A 21517-nucleotide genomic window follows, 5' to 3' on the forward strand; every position below is an offset into this window, starting at 1 on the left:
AGCTATAGGAAGTAGAGGTTGGTACAGGAACCTCAATTACATGTCTGTCTTTTGTGTTCCCATGTGAATAGTATCTTGAACTCAACAAAACCATGCAGTATTGATCACATTATTTTCGTTATCTCTTTTCTACACGAAATCTTCCCTTAATCTTTGAGGACAAAAACATTTGCTAGGTCATCTTTAAATCCTCAGCTTGTAGCCACACAGCAGACACTCAAATGTTTTCTAAATGAATACATTTATTGAGGGATATGAAGACCTATTTTGGATTCCCTATAGTTACTAAACAGTACATTTCTTTTCTTTTTTTTTTTTTATTTTTTTGGAGACTCTGTCATAGAGTCTCACTATGTCACCCTGGGTAGAGTGCTATGGTGTCACAGCTCACAGCAACCTCGAACTCTTAGGCTTAAGTGATTCTCTTGCCTCAGCCTCCCAAGTAGCTGGGGCTACAGGTGCCTGCCACAACACTTGGCTATTTTTTGTTGCAGTTGTCATTATTATTTAGCAGACCCAGTTCGGGTTCAAATATCCCTGCCCGGATAGTCCATAGGATAAATTGGTGTATGTGGCTGGTGTTGTAACCACTGTGCTATGGGCACCAAGCCCACTAAACAGGACTTTAAATTGTAGAATACTATATGAGTCATTGTTCACTTACATTATGAAGGATAACCTATTTCCCTCAAAGTCTATTGATATAAATGTGAATCTCATCTAAGGTCTCATAGAGACATTTAAACTGGTGTTTGACCAAATATCTGGGTACACTGGCTTAATTGACAAAATATTAACCATCACAAGTACCAAATATGTAATTAATTTCAATAGGAAAACAGATTCCTCAGCATTCTCATAAAGAAATCAGCTATGAAAATTGAATATAATGGAAAAGTAATAAGATAAAAAAGAAACATGCTATGTTTTTGGCTAGGGTCAGAAATATTATTGGTATGTTAGAATCTTTAAGTGAGGAATGTAAATAAAAGCGTATGAATAAGTATTATGTAAATCAAGAAAATTTTCAAGGAACAATGTTTAGAGCAGGGTCAACTTAGGAAAATATTCTTAAGGGGTATGAATTTTGATCAAAATTTAAAGAAAGTGTACATGCTATTAAATTGAATTGGCAGGGGCGGTGCCTGTGGCTCAGTGAGTAGGGTGCCGGCCCCATATGCCGAGGGTGGTGGGTTCAAACCCAGCCCCGGCCAAACTGCAACAAAAAAATAGCCGGGTGTTGTGGCCGGCGCCTGTACTCCCAGCTGCTGGGGAGGCTGAGGCAAGAGAATTGCTCTAAGCCCAAGAGTAGAGGTTGCTGTGAGCCGTGTGATGCCACGGCACTCTACCCGAGGGTGGTACAGTGAGACTCTGTCTCTACAAAAAAAATAATAATAATAATAAATTGAATTGGCAAATGACCCCAATAAGTAGAAGACCAAAGACCTTACGGATAGAGGCTTGGGGAAGGAAGGGCAGGGAAAAACTGATGGAGAGCCTTGAGTATACATTTTAAGTTTGATTAAGTAGTTAAAAAAAAAAAAAAACTTTTAAGAGTTACAATAAAAGCCTCAAATTCTTAAGCATCATGTTAGGTATCTATGTAACAGAAACATTTGTACCCCCTTAGTATTTTGAAATTAAGAGTTAATTAGTAGGAAAGTGATTAAATGAAAACTTTCTCTCTTTTTTTTTTTTTTTTTGGAGACACAGTCTCCCTTTTTCACCCTGGGTAGAACGCCGTGGCGTCATAGCTCACAGCAACCTCAAACTCTCAGGCTTAAGTGATTCTGTTGCCTCTCCAGGTGCCCACCACAATGCTTGGCTAATGTCAGAGACAGGGTCTTGCTCTTGCTCAGGCTGGTCTCGATCTCCTGAGCTCAGGAAATCCACCCACCTCAGCCTCCCAGAGTGCTAGGATTATAGGTGTAAGCCACTGTGCCCCGCCTCATTTTTTAAAATAATTTATTAAAGATACTTTTGCATGCATGATTGACTAAAGTGTTTGCTAAGCTCAAGCACAGGAGATAAAAGGCCTAGGTAAAGATGCATAAATAAAAGGAAATAGAAAATCCACATCTCTCAGATTTCTGAGGGAATTGACCAAACTTTGTGATTTAATGTTAGAGACGCCTGAGAGAGGATACACTAATTTCGCCTAAACTGTCAGTCTGGTAGTATAAGGATGATGCTGTTAATTTTGACAATGATGTGGAAATTTACAAAACAGATAAATAGAATACGATGAGTGATATGCACACATGATTCATTGGATATTCCATAGGATAAAAGTTGTATCATTCCAGTATGCTGGACACTCTGAGGTGCGAATTCTTTCTGTTAAGGAATATTATTCTACTTTGTGAAACAAGCATTTTTTTTTGTATACCAGTTTATAAACCTTATAATACAAAATTTAATATTTGAGGATATAAATATTTAGATAAATTGCGAATCAACGCTAACTATCAATGTGTAGTCCATTTCTACTGTGACAAAGACAGTGAAAGTAGGAGGGTATTTAAGACTTTCCAGGAAGGACTTATAAGGCATGACAGATATAAACTCTTAGGATTTGAAAAGTTTTATTTGTATAGTGGGGCTAATAGGACAACAGATGGGGTGACTCAAAGTTGGAGGCTTAGCTGTTAGCTTAAATGTACTGTATGTTTTTTAAAAAAATACAAAACTATTCGCCTATAATATCTTACCATTTATATATCACTCTTTTGCCTTTTTTATTATGGATGATCCATCATTTTTATATGCCTCAGCGTTAGTTCCATTATTTATATCAGAGCCCCGTTGATCTAAAATTACAGTTTCAGTCAGTTTTGTATTTACCTTTTTCTGTTATTCCCCATTCCCTTCTTTAGTCTAACAGTCTCAAAAATTTATGGATTTGGGCACATTTTGAGGGTAGCATTGAGATCACCTACTTTTATTTCCCATTAGTTATTCTCTACTTTGTTATTATTATTACAATGTATGTGCCTTTTTTTGTTACTTTGCTTTGCCCATGGTCCAAACAGTGGCATTAATTGGGACGCCCCTTGATCTAGAGTCACATAATCCTGCTATTGTCAGTGTGCTTGAGCCTCCTTCCCCTTGATTTCTTTCCAGATGAAAGCTTTTTCCAGTGATAGTATATTTTCCTATGCTTGCTTCTCAAGCCTTATACTAACTTCTATTCTCCAAACCTTATTGCCTCTTTTTATTATTACTCCTAAATCTCTTTTTTGGATTGCATTTATAGCAATGTATATGATATGCATAGAACATGAATTACTGAAATAAAACTGTATTTTGTGTACCTCAAGTAATTTCTGTATATCAGTTTTCATCAAGTCAAACTGATTTTCTCTCCAGCAGTCTGTTCTCAAGGTTTCAGTATGGACATACTGTCTAGTATTGTAAGAATTTATCATTTATAAGTTATTAGAAAATGGAAATGATTAAAATATGCATGCAATTTAAATGGAAAGCTTTCCACAATTCTGTAGCTTTAATTATTTTAAAAATAATGTTGATTATTTATATCAGGCAAACTATATTTTTAATGAAGCTAGAAGAAAAGGATTATTTAATAGATCTTGAGCCCCTTAGTCCCATTTCTTTCCCTGACAATTTTATTAATTGGGTTTCCTCAAGAGATCATTTCTTGAAAAACAACTCCTTCCTTCTGCCTTTACCCATGAAGTCAGAATACAAGAATTCCTTCCTTCTCATGCACTTTAATCTTGATCAGAATTATTACACCTTCACCCTTTAATTGTTTCTTGTTGCTACTTCTGTAATTTCAAAAAAATACCCATTATAATTAAAATTAAGGAAAAATATTGGAACTTGAAACATTGAAACTGTCGATTGTTATGTTAAGTACAATTTGCTGAATGTTCATGTATTTGAGTAATTGAATCGTTAAATAGTAAAGTTTTAAAAATAAACTCTAAATTCTATTCCACATTCATATAGTAATTAGCAGTTTCTTCAATAGTTGTCTATGTAATCAAGACAATAAATACACTTTAGTAAGTTAAAAATAAGTAGTTAATTTAAAATTTCAAATTATTTTTTATAAAATATTGTTCTCTAATATCCTTAATCATTTTACAAAAATGTATTGCCCTCCATTAAATAGTAGATATGAAAACATGGTTTAGTATATTAATATGAACTAAGCAGCATATGTCTATCCGACCTAAGAAGCGCAATTTTAGCAATACTAAGGGAACTTTTTGTTTAAGCACCTCTTAATTCCTTCTTCCTCTTATACTTCTCCCCTAGGTGTAAACACTATGCTGAATTTTGTGACAGTTATTCTTTTAACTTTTAAAAACAAGTTTTACTTCATATGTTGCTATTTCCAAATAATCTATTGATTCCCTTACTTTGGAACTTTTTAAACAATGGTAAGGCTTACCGTAGGAGTACTGCAAGTTTGGTTCCAGACAACTGCAGTAGAGCATATATTACAATAAAGTGAGTCACATAATTTTTTTTTTGTTTGTTTCCCGGTGCATATAAAAATTACATTTGTACTATACTCAGTCTGTTAAATATATAGTAGCATTATGTCCAAAAAAATCAATGTACATACACTAATTAAAACATGCCTTATTGCTTAAAATACAAAGGATATCTGAGTCTTTAGTAAGTTGTAGTCTTTTTGCTGGTGGAAGATCTTGACTTGATGTTGATGGCTCATGACTTACCAGGGTGGTTGGTTACTAGTGGTTAAGGTGGAAGTGGCAATTTCTTAGAATAGGGCAACAATGAAGATTGCTGCTCAACGGATCTTCCTTTCACAAAAGATTTCTCTGTAGCATGCAATGCTACTTAACAGCATTTTATTCACAGTAGAACTTTCAAAATTTGAGCCAGTCTTCTCAAGACCTGCACTGTATTATCAACTAAGTTTATGTAATAGTCCAATTTTTTTGTTGTCATTTCGACAGCTCACATAGCATCTTCACCAGGAGTAGATTATCTCAAAAAACTTTCTTTTTTTTGGCCGGGGCTGGGCTTGAACCCGCCACCTCCGGCATATGGGACCGGCGCCCTACCCGTTGAGCCACAGGCGCCACCCTCAAAAAACTTTCTTTACTTATTCATAGGAAACAATTCCTTATCCATTCAGATTTTATCATGAGGTAGCAGAAATTCAGTTACAACATCAGGCTCCACTTCTAATTCTAGTTTTCTTGCTATTTTTACCACATCTGAAGTTAGACCCTCCACCAAGTCTTGAATCCCTCAAAGTCATCCATGAGGGTCAGAATCAACTTCTTCCAAATTCCTATTAATGTTGATATTTTGACTTCTTCTCATGAAACACAGATATTCTTAATGGCATCCCGAATGGTGAATCCTTTCCAGAAGGTTTTCAGTTTACTTAGTCTAGATACATCAGAGGAATCACCATGTATGGCAGCTATAGCCTTACAGAATACATCTCTTAAATGAGAATACTTAAAAGTCAAAATTACTCCTTGATACATGGCTACAGAATGGATGTTATGTTAGCAGGCTTGAAAACAACATTAATCTTGTGCATTTCCTTCAGAGCTCCTTGGTGACAAGGTACATTGTCAGTGAGCAGTAGATCTCAACAGTGAGCATAAAATATTTCACAAACCATTCTATAGACAGATGTGCTGTCATCAAGGCTTTGCTGTTCCATTTTAGAGTATAGGCAGAGTAGATTTAGTATAATTCTTCAGAGCCCTAGGATTTTCAAGATGGTAAATAGGTAGTTTCTTTAAAGTCACCAGCCTTTCCTTTGTAGTTTAGTGTAGCCACCTTCATCAGTGATCTTAGCTTGATCTTCTGGGTAACTTGCTTCAGCTTCTATATCAGCACTTGTTCCTTTACCTTGCACTTCTGTGTTATGGAGATGTCTTCTTTCAGTAATGAACAAACTTGAGCTAGCTGCAAACTTTTCTTCTACAGCTTCATTACTTCTCTCAGCCGTCATAGAACTGAAGGGAGTTAGGGCCTTATTCTGAATTAGGCTTTGACTTCATGGAATGTTGTGGCTGGTTTGATTTTCCATCCAGACCATTATAATTTTTTTCCATATCAGCCATATGGCTATATTGCTTTCTTGTCATTCATGTGTTCACTGGAGTCACACTTTCTATTTCTTTCAAGAATGTTTTCTTTTCTTTGCATTCACAACGTGGCTAATTGTTTGGCACAAGAGGCCTAGCTTTCAGCCTATTTTGGCTTTTGGCATGTCTTCCTCACTAAGCTTAATGATTTCTAGCTTTTGATTTAAAGTGAGAGAAATAAGACTCTTCCTTTCACTTGGAAACTTAGAAGCCATTATAGGATTATAATTGGCCTAATTTCAATGTTGTTGAGACCCAGGGAATAGAGAGGACCAAAGAGATGGGGGAATGACTAGGTGGAACGCAACATTAATTGATAAAATTTGCCACCATATATGGCTTATATGTTTGTAATTACAATAGTAACATCAAAGATCCATGATCACAGATCACCATAGCGAACATAATAATAATGAAAAAGCTTGAAATATTTTGAGAGTTTCTAAAATGTGACACAGAGACACAAAGTGTAAAAAAGAAAGAGAAATGTCTGCAAGGCACAATAAAGCAAGGTGCAATAAAATGAAATAGGTGTGTTATGTGTGTTTCAGATCTGCCTTTAAGTTTTTTTAAGTTTCTAAGATTTATTTATGTTGCTTTGTAGGAAATTTATTTTCATGACTTTATATTATTCTATTATGAACATACGATACTTTGTTCTGTTGTTGATTGACATAGTTTGTATTGTTCTTTCTCCTGTGAACAATTGTGCAATGAGTATTATCTCTTGTGGTATACATGTACAAAAAAGTATCTCTGCCTAAAAAGTTGAATTGTTGGGTTGTGAGGTATGTGCATATTCAATTTTAGATAATGCCACATTATTTTCCATTTTGGTTTATGGCAAAGGGTTGGCTAGGTATACACTGAAAATTTCCTGGTCTTTCTAGGCGCAAAGTTAGGTTGTATATTCCACCTCCCTTTCTTCAGGAATGGTCCTGTAAATGAATTTCAGCTAGTAGAATGTGAGAAGCAATCTATGCTACTTTCAGACCTGGTCCACAAAAATCTGCCATGCATAAATAACTAGTTTCGTTTCTCTCATCTTTTGGCTGAATTTTTTACCTTTTCTCCTTGTTACCGTGCTGGTCAGACCTAGAATGTTAAACAGAAGAGGTAACTAATGAGTGTCCTTGTCTTATTTCTAATTTTAAAATGGATGATTCAAGTATTTCATAGTTATCTACAATATTTTCTGTGTTTTCTAGATAAGCTGTATAGAATTGAGGAGGTTCTCTTTGTTTTCATAAAGATTTTATCAGGAATGTTAAATTTAATCATATGTCTTTACCAGTAATGATTTGAAATGATAATTTTGGTTTTCTCCTTTGATCTGTTAATTTTGTGAATGTTCTTTATATCTTCATAATCTTAAACTGCATGTGTATCTCTGGTATAAACTCAGCTTGATCGTGAGACATATAAGTCTTTTCATTGCTACATTCAGTTTGTCCAAGTATCTCTACATTTTTTGGTTCTTAGTTTGGATAGTGAGAGACCGTGTTATATGACTATTAGAAAGATTTTGAACTTTCTCATTCATTATCCCCTTAGGTCTAAGAAATACGTCACAGCTACATTTATTTATTTAGGTTCAAACAAGTTACTGAATATTTACATCTTTACAATTTATTGGCTATTTGAAAAAATAAAACACATAAATTCAGTGAAAAAGTAATATTATTCTATTTATAAATAACCAGTTAACTTACCCATGGGATGCATGTACCTGAGAGTAATAGCATAATTTCTCAAACCTTAGAATCAGAAGAGGCATTGCTACCTCCATCTCATTTCAAGTTGATTTTCACTTGGTGCTTGCTCTTCACAGCAACTACCATAAATTCAGATTCATAAGGATAGGACATTATTAAAAGGAATGTTGAAACTATGACAGTCATTGTGTAGCTTAGTTTGGGAACCACAGAACTTGTTGTTTTCCCCTTAAATTCCTCCTGAATTTTTGAGTAGCAAAAAGTTACAATGGACAGTGGACAGGGAGTGACACTGCATTTTTTAAAGGCTATTTGATATTTACATTTTACAAAATAACTAAAATAAGTTGGAATAATAAAGGATATCAGCTGTATCTTTAATAAACTTTGCTGTATTAATTTATTTTTTATGTTGAGTTTTGAATTGTGAAGGATACTTGTATTTTACATTCAATTTTGCACCTGTGTTCAAAAGCAAGATTGACTTCTTTCTTTCTCATACTGTTTGGTCTGCTTTTAAAACCATTTCTGATCCTGTGTCAGACATCTGACACATTTATTCTGTTGCATTCTAATCAAGCCTTCAACTTGCTCAGGAATTGCATAAAATGAAAGTACACATAACAAGAACAGTTATGGCTTTCATAACTTATGATTTTCCAAATGATCTGAAAAAGAAAAAACTTCAGGAATCTGAATTATGTACCTATCAATGTGATATGAAAATGATGATGACAAGAGGTTAATGACAAAGCTGAGTACATTCTTTGGCCCTCAAACATAATTGATCACTGGTTATATAGGAAGAAACAGCCCATTCATTTTCAAAACCTGACAGTTATTATAGAATATACAATGTTTATGAGAAGAGGGAACAGAGCTGATCAGTAAGTATTGTGGATGTTACGATTTACAAGGAGGTCCTACAAATGGTGGAAAAATTATTCTTTTGGCTGATGGATGTTACAGTTGTGAACAACTATATCCTTAAATCCAGACAAGAAGGAGAGTGGAGAAAAGGTGCAGATGCACCTTTCTTCCAGGAGTAACCTCATCACTTAGCTTATGAGCAATGTGAATAACAGAAATTTAAGAAAGAGGGTAAGAACATCATCTTCTGACAATGAGGAAAGGGTAAATAGGAACATGCATTTTATAATGCAAAGTGAAAAAAATCAACAGAGGATTGCATGGTTTGCAGCAGAAGAAACGAGAAAGGTGGAAGAAGAGAAATAATTTTCTTTTCTTTTTTTTTTTTTTTGTGGTTTTTGGCCGGGACTGGGTTTGAACCCGCCACCTCCAGCATATGGGACCAGTGCCCTACTCACTGAGCCACAGGCACCGCCCAGAGAGATAATTTTCTACTATGAGACATGTAAGAGGAAGCCTGGACTTCATCTTGGAAATTGTTTCAGGAATTATCATCCTCAAAAAAATTATAAACAAAAATAAGCCAAAACACCTTAATTTTATGTAAAATAAAATAGATAATAAAATCATTAGGTGAGTTCATATTTGTTTTTCTGTTTTAAAACTGTAGAATAGGGTGGCGCCTGTGGCTCAGTCAGTAGGGCGCCGGCCCCATATACTGAGGGTGGCGGGTTCAAGCCCAGCCCCGGCCAAACTGCAACCAAAAAAATAGCCGGGCGTTGTGGCGGGCCCCTGTGGTCCCAGCTACTCGGGAGGCTGAGGCAAGAGAATCGCTTGAGCCCAGGAGTTGGAGGTTGCTGTGATCTGTGTGAGGCCACAGCACTCTACCGAGGGCCATAAAGTGAGACTCTGTCTCTACAAAAAAAAAAACAAAAAACAAAACTGTAGAATAATTATAGGTTATCCACCAACCTCTTTTCCACCCAAAATAAATAAGAGCTGGAGAGTGTGTATATAGCGGAAAAACTGGATTGGAATGGTTCTACTGGCCCCATCGAATTGAGCTGGGGAGTCCTCTTTCTGGATGAGTTTATATAAGATAGAAGTTGTCTGTTCTGTGAGTAGAGTAAAACTCAGTTGTTTTCTTTGTTGGAAGATTTTTTAAAAATGTTGTTGAATTTGCTTTTCTTTCATTTTGGGGGTATCTATTAGCTTATTTTCTGTAATACTGTAAATGTGTTATTAAGGTTGGGCAGTCATAACAAGAACACAAAACAAAGTCAGTGTTTGGAGTTAATTCTTAAATAGATTGATCACTCATTCACCAGATCTTGTACCTTTTTTTTTTTTTTTTTTTGGAGACAGTTTCATCTGTTGCCCTGAGTAGAGTGCTGTGGTATCATAGCTCACAGCAACCTCAAACTCTTAGGCTCAAGCAATCTTCTTGCCTCAGCTTCCTGAGTAGCTGGGACTACAGACGCCCGCCACAACATCTAGCCAGTTTTCCTATTTTTAGTGGAGGTGGGGAATCTCACTCTTGCTTGGGCTGGTCTTGAACTCCTGAGCTCAGGCGATCCATCTGCCTCGGCCTCCCAGATGCTAGGATTACAAGCCTGAGCCACTGTACCTGGCCAGGTCTTATACTTTTAAACAACACTAATATGTGGTTTTAGAGAAGATTTTAAAGTATTGGATTTTCTTAATGACTATAGGATTATTCAGTCCTTTCATAGCTTCCTAGGTTAGCTTTTTTAAAAAAAAACTTTGTGAATAATTTTAGATTTACGAAAAAGTTAAAAAACAGCATATTGAGTTCCTATATGCTCCTCACCTTAATTCCCCCCATTATTAACATTTTATATTACCACGGCACATTTGTTAAAACTAAGAAATGGACTTTGACTCACTAAACTTCAGACCTTATTGAGATTTCAAAAGTTTTTTTCATTTATATCCTCTTTCCATCAAGGGTTTGACCCAGAGTATCACATTGTGTTTAATTGTCGTTTGTATCTAGTCCCTCTGGTCTATGAGATTTTCTGTTTCTCCTCATTTTTGTGACCCTGACAATCTTAAGGGGTACTGGCCAAATACACCGGTACACCTTAAAGTGTACTGGGTTTGTCTGATGCTTTTCTTACAGTTAGACTGGGGTTATGGGAAGAATACTGCAGAGAGGAAGTGCCCTTCTCATTACATTCAGAGGCTACACAATACCTACTACATCACCAATGGTGTTAAATTAACCTTCATCACTTGGTGGAATAGAGGTTGCCATCTTTCTCCAGAATGAGGTCACTATTTTTCCCTTTCCCTACCTAACTGTATACAAGCACGTTTTTAAGCCCATCCTCAAGGATGAGGGCGTGGGAATTAAGTTCTACTTCATGTTATTTGTAATTCTTCTGTAAGAAAGATTTGTTTCTTCTCCACTATTTTTAAAAATTTATTCAACCTTATGTTTATGTCAACATGTCCTGGGTTAGTTTTAGTCATGCTACATATTTTTTTAATTGAAGTTATCTATTTAGGTTTTCAAATCTATTAGTATAGGCAGTCCCGGGGTTATGAATAAGATAGGTTCTGAAGGTTTGTTCTTAAGTTAAATTTGCCCGTAAGTTGGAATGGGTACGTTTACCTATTACCTGTAATTACTTACTATAATTGCCTCTGTTTGCAGGTGCAAGTTGTACATAAGTTGGATGTTGGTAACTTGGGGGCTGCCTTTTAGATTTTTTATTAAAAATTTTAAAAGATTGTTGCTGTATCTATTATTAAGTTCTTCTTTTCATCTGTAATTAAATTATATAATTTTCTTTTTTGACCTCATTGGAGATATTTTATTAGTCATTTCGAAGAACTAAGCTGGATATGATGAAGTATGCCTGTAGTCATGAGACAAGTATGCCTGAAGGCTGAAACAAGAGGATCTCTTAAAACCAGGAGTTCAAGGTTACAGTGCACTACAATTGCACCTGTGAATCGCTACTATATTCTAGCCTGGACAACATGGCAAGCCTCCTATCTCAAAACAAAAACTAAAACTAAAACAAATCAACTATTGGTTCCATCATTCTCTTTATTGTGTGTTTGTTTTCTTTTTTATTAATTTATGTTTTTTTATTTATCTTACCTTTTACTATTTTTTGAGAAGTCTTTCCTCAAAGACTTACTGTGTAGCCATGAGAAAGTAATTTATCTTTTCCAAGCTCTGATTCTTTTATTGATAAAGGATAATAATTATTTTACTTTAGAGGATTTTTAAAGAATAAGATTAAATAGAACCTGTAATATATAGCTTGGTACACAATAGATGGTCAGTATCAGGACTCAAGGTATCCTCTAAGGAAGTTATATTGGCTTCATATGTATGGCTTCTCCATACAGGAGATTGTAGTAAGCCTTAGTCTCTGATGGTATTAGTGGAGCAATTGATAGGTGATGGTTGATGGTGCTGGTGGGGGCCAGTCCGTGCCATCTCTATTGAGAATCTGCTTAGTACCAAGCACTGTTCTAGGCTTTGGAGATAAAACCATGGAAGTGAGACATAGTCTTCTGCTTTCAAGAAGCTTACAGTGCACTTATCTATTTATCCAGATACGTATATAGACAATTACTTTCCTAGATGCTGTAATTGGGTAAGCTTAGGGTGCTATGAGGGCATATTGAAGGTTTACTCAGCTAAACTGTTGTAGATAAGAATGGGCTTTCCGGAGGGAGGAGGACAAGGGGAGGGGTTAGAGTACTAAGTCCAGGTGGGAGGCAAAGCAATAGAAATTTGTTGCTACTATGAAGATGTTCCATTCATTCAACATTAATGAAAATATCAAGAATACTAGGAAAGTGTGCTTTTATCAGGTCAGTTTTGGAGTATTAAGAGCCTACTTTTAGGTTTAGGCTTACTAAAGCAGACCGTTTTAAAAAATGAAATGGTACTGTTTGTATAGAACATTGAATTTTCTGTCAAATAGCACTTTTTGGAGTCTTCGTGCTTATTATTTGGTACTACTGTCACGTTAGGTTAAACTTCCAGGAGAGAGGAGGATAGGAACAAAGGAACAATAATAATAATCTTCAGAGGATAGAAACAGTGATTTGTGCATTGGGGTGAACATTACTATGTGCCATGTCTGCTGTTTGCATATTTCTCTTTCTCTCATTGTCCTTTTTCACATGTGATAAAAAATTACTTGTTGAGTGGTTTATCCATGGTACATAGTTTTATTTTAGTAGAGTTTGTTCCTCTTGTATGGATGTGATATTCATCACAAGATTGTGTCTATAGGAGTTGAGACTTCTTTCCACCTTTCTCTAGTGCCCCTTCCCAATAAAATAATGTAAAGATATGCAAAGGAAAGGCCACTGCTTTTGGCTAATCTGGGATAAGTAAAAGAGAGAATGAATAAAGAATTTCTTGGAAAGGGAGGAATGTAGTTCCAAGAGAAAGAAAATGATGTTTAAATAGGTAGTCATAATAGATAAAATGATATTAGGGATTATAGGAATAATGAATGAATTGGTCTTTAAACCTACTCCCAAAGCAAGCGGTAGCTCTGCATGTTCTGGCAGCCAGATGAATGTGACTTGATGTAAGAATGTACTTTAGATCTCTTACAACTCAACTTGTTGAGCCCCACCCATACGTACTGTGATTTTTCTTTTTTTTTGTATGAGCAGTCCCTGAGTAGAATTGGGGGACATGGAATAATTATTTGTAAACAATGGAAAACAGTTGTTGAGAGACTGTAGTTCTTAATCCCTGAAGGTTTAGAGGATAGAAAAGGAAGGGAAAAAATAAAATCAGATTTGTAAAAAAAGAAAAAGAAAATTGATTTTGAAAAGGATACTTAGGAAAGTCTGTAAAATGAGGTTGAATTGTGAACATAGACATGTTTACTGTGATGACAAGTCTTACTATACTAGCACTAGCCAACACCTTGAACGGAGATACACAGTATTAGACAGGTCCACCCCTCATGAAAGGAAACTTTATAATGTTGTTCCACAGACTTGTCATCGGATACTTGCTGTTGGATCTTTATGATGTGAAGTTGGGGAGGACAGTGGAAACACTGAACATAAAAGTGAGTAGCTTGAGTGATTGTGATGGTGTTGGGGTATGTTGAATTCCAGGTGCCTTTGGGAAAAGCATTCATGCCTCACTGGGATTTAAATTTTAACAAGGATTCTTTACTACCTCTGGACACTTTTTTCTGAGAGTTTGTTGTGACTATTTAGGCAAGTTCAAAAGTACTTCTTGAAACTGGACATCATAGTGCCTCCAACCTTCCTTGCTGTCTTTTTTTTTACCTTTATCCATTTTTTCTCTTTTTTTACTTGTTTTTCCAACTTTAATGGCCCCTCTCCTTAAATATTTCCTTACATGTTTCCATAGTAATCCATTCTCCTTACCTCATACTCTCTCGGTTATCTTATACACTCCATTATTATCAATTATATTAGTGACTTCAGAAACCTTTGAATTGTACTTTTTGAAAGTAAGCTGTACATTCCTACTTGCCACTACAAGTAGGTACATGTCCTGTTGCCACCACGTGATTAACATGTACATAACTGAATTCATTAGCCTCTCCCTCAGACATCTGTTAGGTTCTGTAAGCCCAGGCTTGGCTAAGTGGCATCAATGAATCCTCCATGCCAAGAACCTTGGTGTTTGTAGGGGTTTATTCAGAGAATATAATCCTAAATATAAGCAAAGTTTTAGCCAGAAGATGTCTCATAATTGTACCTGTATTTTTTTAATAGCAAAAACATTTGAAAATAATCTAAGTCTTATACCACTGCATTCCTTAAAACTGATATGCACACACAGAAAAATATTTTACAGGCAATAAAAACTATGCCCTACAAGATTTAATGACATGAGGAGTTACATATATACATTTAGTAAAAAAGGATGCTCTTAAACATTATATATACTATGATTCCATAATCATTAAAAACAAAGCTATTATATATACACATTGATATGTATAGAAGAATGTATATACAGATACTCACTTTAATTATAAATTGTATAGATATGGGTGATTTTAATTTCATTCCTTTTTATTTACTATATAGTAAGCATGCAGACATACAATTTGGCCTGTCTTTTCACTCCAGCTCTTATTGAATTAGCCTACTGTCTCATTTACTCCAACTGTTGCTACTTAGTCCAACTCTCATGATGTTTGGATGGGACTATTGCAGCAATCCTCTTGCCTCTGTAGCTACCTTCCTAAAAATCCTAGCAGAAGAAGCTCTTCACTTGCTTCGCCTTTCCTATCAATTAAGTAGATGTGTATTGACTCTCCAGAACCACCAAAAGTGGAGTAAATTTTGAGTGTTGTTTTTCTTTGCTTTTGTTATATTTTAGCATGTGAGGAATTTAAACAAAATGCATGATTTTTGTTATGAGAAGAGAGAAGGAAGAAAGAGAGGGAAAGATAATATGACTTGAATTCAGGCCTTTGCACCTCTGTGCTCGTTCCTTCCCGTCTAGCTCTGTAACCTGCTGTACTGTGCCCTTGATGGGGGAGTTGTTTTCCCTCCTGTCTTCAATAAACAATTTATTGGTTTTCTTGGATATTTAGTCACAAAGACCAAATAGCCAAACAATGAAAATTCGTCAGTTTTAGTGCCAGTTATTATATCAGCAGTTCCCATTAGGACTATTTATTGAAGCATGTCATGCTAATAGTCCCAGAGTGTAATTATACTTGCAGATTTTTCTTGTTTTCAGGGAGTTTGTAATATGTTCCAGATGGTTAAATAGGAAAGAACAGACATTTTATACTGTCTTTTCATTTATGATTAGGAATTTGATGTTACTTACTACTTATGTTACCATTATTACTTTTGTTATATTTTAACATGTGAGGAATTTAAACAAAACACATGATTTTTTAAGCGTTTCTACTATGGTCAACAATTAACAGAAGCTTTCATAGATTCTCTCCCCTGATAATTCTTTAATTGCTTCAATTTAGGCATCATTAAAACAAGATAATTGTGTAATTCTTTTATGAATGTAGTCTTTAGGTTATTCTTGGAAAGTATTTCTTGGGTTTGCCTTAGACTTAAAATTAATTGTGTGAACATTCTTGACATAGCTTATGTGAAACTGAAAAAGAATAATTTTCTAAATTGTTAAGGTTTGTTGACCTTTTTCCATAAACTGAGATAGCCTTAGCCTCAAAATTTTAGGACACATACCAGTAGCAGTAATGATGCATTTTCATTGATTCAGTCATATTCTCTTGATTACCTTTATCTGACTAACCAGCTCTTCTCACAAGAAAGGCAGTGTACCAAAGATTGGGCATAGAGCCTGTAAACTCAGCATAGAACAAAGTTAGTGGATCAAAGGAGTCCAGACCTGGAGCTGACCTTGAGTTAACTAGTGAACTAAGTGGTTAGTTAACTTGAAGAAATATGTTCTTTCTCAGTACAAGATTGAATACTCTAATTCAATTTAACCACCTGTATATTTTCACATTTATTTGGTGTATAGGGGGACAACTTGGTACTGATCTTGAGACTACCATTCTCTTACCTTGAAGTTCTCTTTAAGACATCTTACATGCAAGAAAACAAGCAAAAAACATAAAAAATATATATTTGGTAATAAATGATAGGGACCATTACTAAAAGTTTTTTGAGATTAGAGGTATAGTTTATACTAACTACATAAGATCCAATAAGAGTTAATGCCTATAAATTGCCTTTAAATCTTTGTTCGTTCTTAGACTTTCCTGTTCCTTTTTTTTAAGCTGCCACATTCTATCTGTTCCTGACCTCTCCCCAAAACAACCTGCCCTTTAGCATCTTTAGCGTCCTCAGTGTTGCTTCTTTACACCTGCTCTACAAAATTCTTTCTAGTTTTTTCAGGTAAAATTCTACAAAATTCCTTAAATTCCTTATCAGAAAGATCAAAGTTAAAAAAAAAAAAAGAAAGAAAGATCAAAGTCTGCCCAAAGAAAAGCCTTTGGGGAAACTCAGTTCATCCTACTGTAATAAACTGGCAATAATTGTGGGTTTCTATTTTCATGGCTATGGCCAAATTTATATAAATAGGCTTGTTTAGCTAATACAACAAATGTTATGTTCAAGTTACTTTTTTTTTTTTTTTTTTTTGTAGAGACAGAGTCTCACTGTACCACCCTCGGGTAGAGTGCTATGACGTCACAAGGCTCACAGCAACCTCTAACTCTTGGGCTTACACGATTCTCTTGCCTCAGCCTCCCGAGCAGCTGGGACTACAGGCGCCCGCCACCATGCCCGGCTATTTTTTTTTTGTTGCAGTTTGGCCGGGGCTGGGTTTGAACCCGCCACCCTCGGCATATGGGGCCAGCGCTCTACTCACTGAGCCATAGGCGCCGCCCTCAAGTTACTATTAACTGTTCAATATTATGAGACTGTCTGGGAATGTGGAAAACACTATGGGCAAATGTAATTGTTATTTTTGTTATGTTTTTAAAGTGTTTTATAAATTCACTTGCTTCACATATATAAAAATATGATTTTATATGAAAGATGTTAAGATAGGATTGATTTTTTTTTTTTTTTTTGAGATAGTCTCACTGTGTCGCCCTTGGTAGAGTGCTATGGCGTCACAGCTCACAGCAACTTCAAACTCTTGTGCTTAAGCGATTCTTTTGCCTCAGCCTCCCAAGTAGCTGGGACTACAGACACCTGCCACAATGCTTGTCTATTTTTTGGTTTCATTTGTCATTATTATTTTAGCAGGCCTGGGCTGGGCTTGAATCTGCCAACCTCGGTGTATGTGGCCAGCACCTTACTCAGTGAGCTATGGGCATCGAGCCAAGATGGGATTAATTTTTGAAGAATGATTCACACTAGGATTTCATTGAATGAAGTATTTTTGCTTTACCTATAAAGAATGCTATTTGGAAACATTTGGGATATGCAAGACCTGTCTACACATATTCATGTAAGAGTCTCACGTATGTAATGGAATTTAGGCTCGTTAGGGGACATACCTCTCTGGATTAGTGGTAAGAGATGATAACAGGGTATTTGAACTTTGGATTGATGATCATCTTTCTTATTGTTAACTAAGCTAGAAATTTTTCCTTACCTTGTCTTTGGAGTATATCTGATTTCTATCTCTTTTGTCTACCATGCTTTCATCATAAGGTGACGAGTTGTTACTGTGATTCCCATAGTCTCGTGGGGGAAGGAGGAAGTTCCCTTATACACCTATCCCCTTTCCTGAAATATGGCATTTAAAATATGGCCTTGTCTTCTTGAAACATCTAGAAAATTGTAATAATGGCATTTCAGTTCTTATCTTTCCAGAAGGTTTCTTTGTCCCCTTAATATATATCTTGTGTATTTAAAAATCTCTTGCTTTTATCATTTTCCCTCTTTAAATACTTGAACCATGGAACTCTGGAATAGATATTGTCTAGAGATTCATATTTCATTTTTCGTGTACATGTGGATTTAGGCAGATTTCTAAGCAGAGCTCATGAATTTGCATTCCCTATAAGTCCAATTTGTTGTCTTCCTGTATCCTAGGAGATTGTGTTAGAAATTAGTACAGATCTTTGTCTCATTTCCCCAAACCTAACATTTTATCTTACACTGTTAGCTGACTGTCAAGTAATGTTCACAGGGTGACACCTCTAGTTCCCTATGTGTTTGGACATGTTAACTGTGTGAGAGGAAATTTCTGAGCCACTTCTGAGAAATAAGACTGCGTCGACTATATGTCAGGCAAATTGGATGCGCAGTGATCCCATATAGTCAGTCAGTATATAGGTATTTGACCTAAGAAAGAATTTTCTTCCTTTCTGGGGAGGAGCAAGGGTAGCCACAGTGGCAAAACACTCTGACATCTCTGTTTCTCAGCCTCAGCAGTATTGACATTTTGGGTCAGGCAGTCCGTTTGTTGTGGAGGCTGTCCTCTGCGTTGTGGGATTTTCAGCAGCATCTCTGTCCTCTACCCAATGGACACTAGTATAGACCTCTCCACCCTGAGTTGTGACAACCAAAAATGTCTCCAGGCATTACATGTTTCCTGGGAGGTAATACAACCTCCCCCAGTTAATGACTTCTAACCTGCATTTATGACTGCATCTTTGCATTTTTTATTATCTACTGAAGACATGTTCTTGGTAGGTGGATTGTAAATTTTAATTATTTTGGTAACTCCAGAAAGGCTGTACCAATTTACATCCTTAACAACAAAGAGGGATATTGCATATTCCCTCTTTGTCAGTATTTTTGTCAGTATTTTTAATCTTTCATCAATCTGATGGATGAGAAATTAGTATTCATCATAAGGTGGGAAGAGGTTGGATACATTCTGATTTTTATTGTATATGTGCACATCATCTTTTGTGCATTACTTGCTTTTATTCTTTGCTCATTTTTCTGGAGGTATTAATTTGGATATTTCTATGATGATAGAATTGCTTTTCATTGTTAAAAATTTTTTCATTTTTTACATGTTTAAAATACACTGTTTCTTTATAGTTTTTGGATTTTATAGATAGCTTTATGGCTAGGTCTCTTAGTAGATTGAATCTTTTGAGATGTCATATAGAAGATAGTCAATAGATTTTTTTTGTTTGTTTGTTTTTGCAGTTTTTGGCCCACGCTGGCTTTGAACCTGCCACCTTTGGCATACGGGGCGGGCGCCTACTCCTTTGAGCCACAGGTGCCACCTCTACTCAATAGATTTTTTAATGACATGAGATGTGGTACACCTTTTGGGGGCAGGACACAATTATAAGAGGGTCCTTATCTAACAAATGCAATTAATGCAACCTGGTTCTTTGTACCTTCAATGAATCCCTAACAATTAAAAAAAAATGAGACAGTGGAGAAGAACGTTAGTACTTTTTCAAGGAAAGAGAGGATGTACATATGTATTTGTGGTTGTACACATGTGTGTGGACATGGGCACAGAAGAGCAGAGGGCTAAAGACTGAGCTGTATGTCTACATTTACCAGGCATTGGAAGGACATTGAGATGCTAAATTCTATAGAGTTGAACAAGTGATGAGTGTTAAAGGACTAAAAGAAGTTAGAGGTGAAAACTCAGAAAAATGGCACAGTTAAGGGTATGAAGATGGGAGGTTTAAACTTTGTAACAGAATATAAGTAATGTGGGATTTGGGAGATCCAAGTATAGACTGGTAAGAGACCCTGGTTTATATGGATGAACTGTTAAACTTTTTTACTTTTCTGTTTTTATCAAGGGATTTATAGTGTTCCTTGATATCATCATATTTTCTTTTTCGGGCTTTTAGGTCTCTGTCTTTGTTTTTGAAAGGATCTTTGCCTTTCCCTTCAGATCAAAGAAGCAGATAATAAGAAATATTTATCTAGGGCAAAATTCCCATCGTTTGTTCTGCGGACTGCTGAGGTGGGTGAAGTTCTATATTAGCCTGCTCAGGCTGCCATAACAGAACACCACCAACTGGGTGGCTTAAACAACAGACATTTATTTTCTTACAGTTCTGGAAGCTAAACACCCCAATCAAGGTGCCATTAGGACTGGTTTGTGGTGAAGCCTCTCTTCCTGGCTTGTAGTTGGCTGCCTTGTTGTATCTTCACATGGCTTTTCCTCTGTGCATGCATACTCCTGGTACCTCTTCCTCATATGACACGGACACCAGTCCTCTTGGGTTAGGACCTGACCCTTATGGTTTCATTTAACCTCAGTTACCTCTATAAGAGCCCTATTTCCAGTCAATTCAAAGGTTAGAGCTTCCACACATTAACTTTGGGGGCATAGAGAACCCAATTCAGTCCATAATAGGGTCCCCAGAATTCCTTTGTGTGGTCCATAAAATCAGAAATGTTTTATTGATAACGGTAAGATGTTGTTTGCCTTTTATAATTTGTAGACATTTGTACTGGCAGTGTAAAAGGAATGAGAGATAAAACAAATGCCTTCTCACAAATGGATGCTGTGGTACCCAACTGTATTCCTGGTTATTAGCTTCTCCAATGCTATATATTTACATGAAGAAAAAAAAAGGGGGCTGTTAAAGGGTTATTAAATATTCTAAAAATTTCTCAGTTTTAATTTATAATATAATAAATATTGGTAACCCATATAAATGAAACCTCTTTGAGTCCTCAATTTTTAAAAGTGTAAATGGACCCTTAACTCAAAAAAAAAAAAAAATTCAAGGACTACAGATGTAAGGGAAAGGTATGGTTTGTAAATTTTTATATTTCTTAGTCTTGCCTTAGAAAGCAAGTAGTTCTTTTATAATTAGAGGAAATAAACCTTTGTTTTTGGAAAGTAGGTCAAGTTTCTGTATTTCTCTTTAATAAAAAAAATTGCGGTTTCAAATTTATGTATATTGAGTATTGATCGTATGACTCTTCCCCTCCCAGCCCTGCTTTCTCCGTCCCTTTGGTCTTGACTTCTGGTGAGAGGAGGTAGGGGTAGTTTACTTAGCTCTCACCCCTTTATTTATTCAAATGCCAATCTTGTTGATGAGTGGTAGGTACAATTCCTTTCTCATATGTTGGTGAGGAAACAACACATGAAATGTATTTAGTGCTGTACAAATCAATATTGAGGATTTTAACAGAATATTTTGAAGGATGTAAAAATGACATTTCTTGGAAGCAGATTTTTGAGCTCTTGAAGTAGATGCATGGAATGACGGAGAGGAAAGGCGGAGTATGTATAGAGCAGAGGTTGGCAAACTTTTATGGTAAATATTTACTGTGGCCATTACTGACCATGTAGCATGTACTCAGCTGAGCTGGGGTAGTGTGAAAGCAGCCATAGATAATAATTAAACAAATGAGCATGACTGTATT

General features: G+C 35.9%; 1 protein-coding gene across 9 annotated transcripts in view; it reads left to right on the forward strand.

The window, feature by feature from the left end:
* The window catches only part of NCOA1 (nuclear receptor coactivator 1), a 246921-nt gene that overhangs the window by 92188 nt on the left and 133216 nt on the right, over positions 1-21517 (forward strand). The window contains exon 1 of one of the 9 annotated variants that reach the window (XM_053587815.1): positions 13762-13782. The exons of the other annotated variants lie outside the window; for them this stretch is intronic. The gene's annotated coding sequence lies outside the window, so the exon portion shown is untranslated. Of the gene's footprint in view, positions 1-13761; positions 13783-21517 lie in introns of those variants that run through there. 9 annotated transcript variants of the gene reach the window in all.

The sequence above is a fragment of the Nycticebus coucang genome, chromosome 4 (genome assembly GCF_027406575.1).
Source record: "Nycticebus coucang isolate mNycCou1 chromosome 4, mNycCou1.pri, whole genome shotgun sequence".
In the NCBI taxonomy this organism is placed as follows: domain Eukaryota; kingdom Metazoa; phylum Chordata; class Mammalia; order Primates; family Lorisidae; genus Nycticebus; species Nycticebus coucang.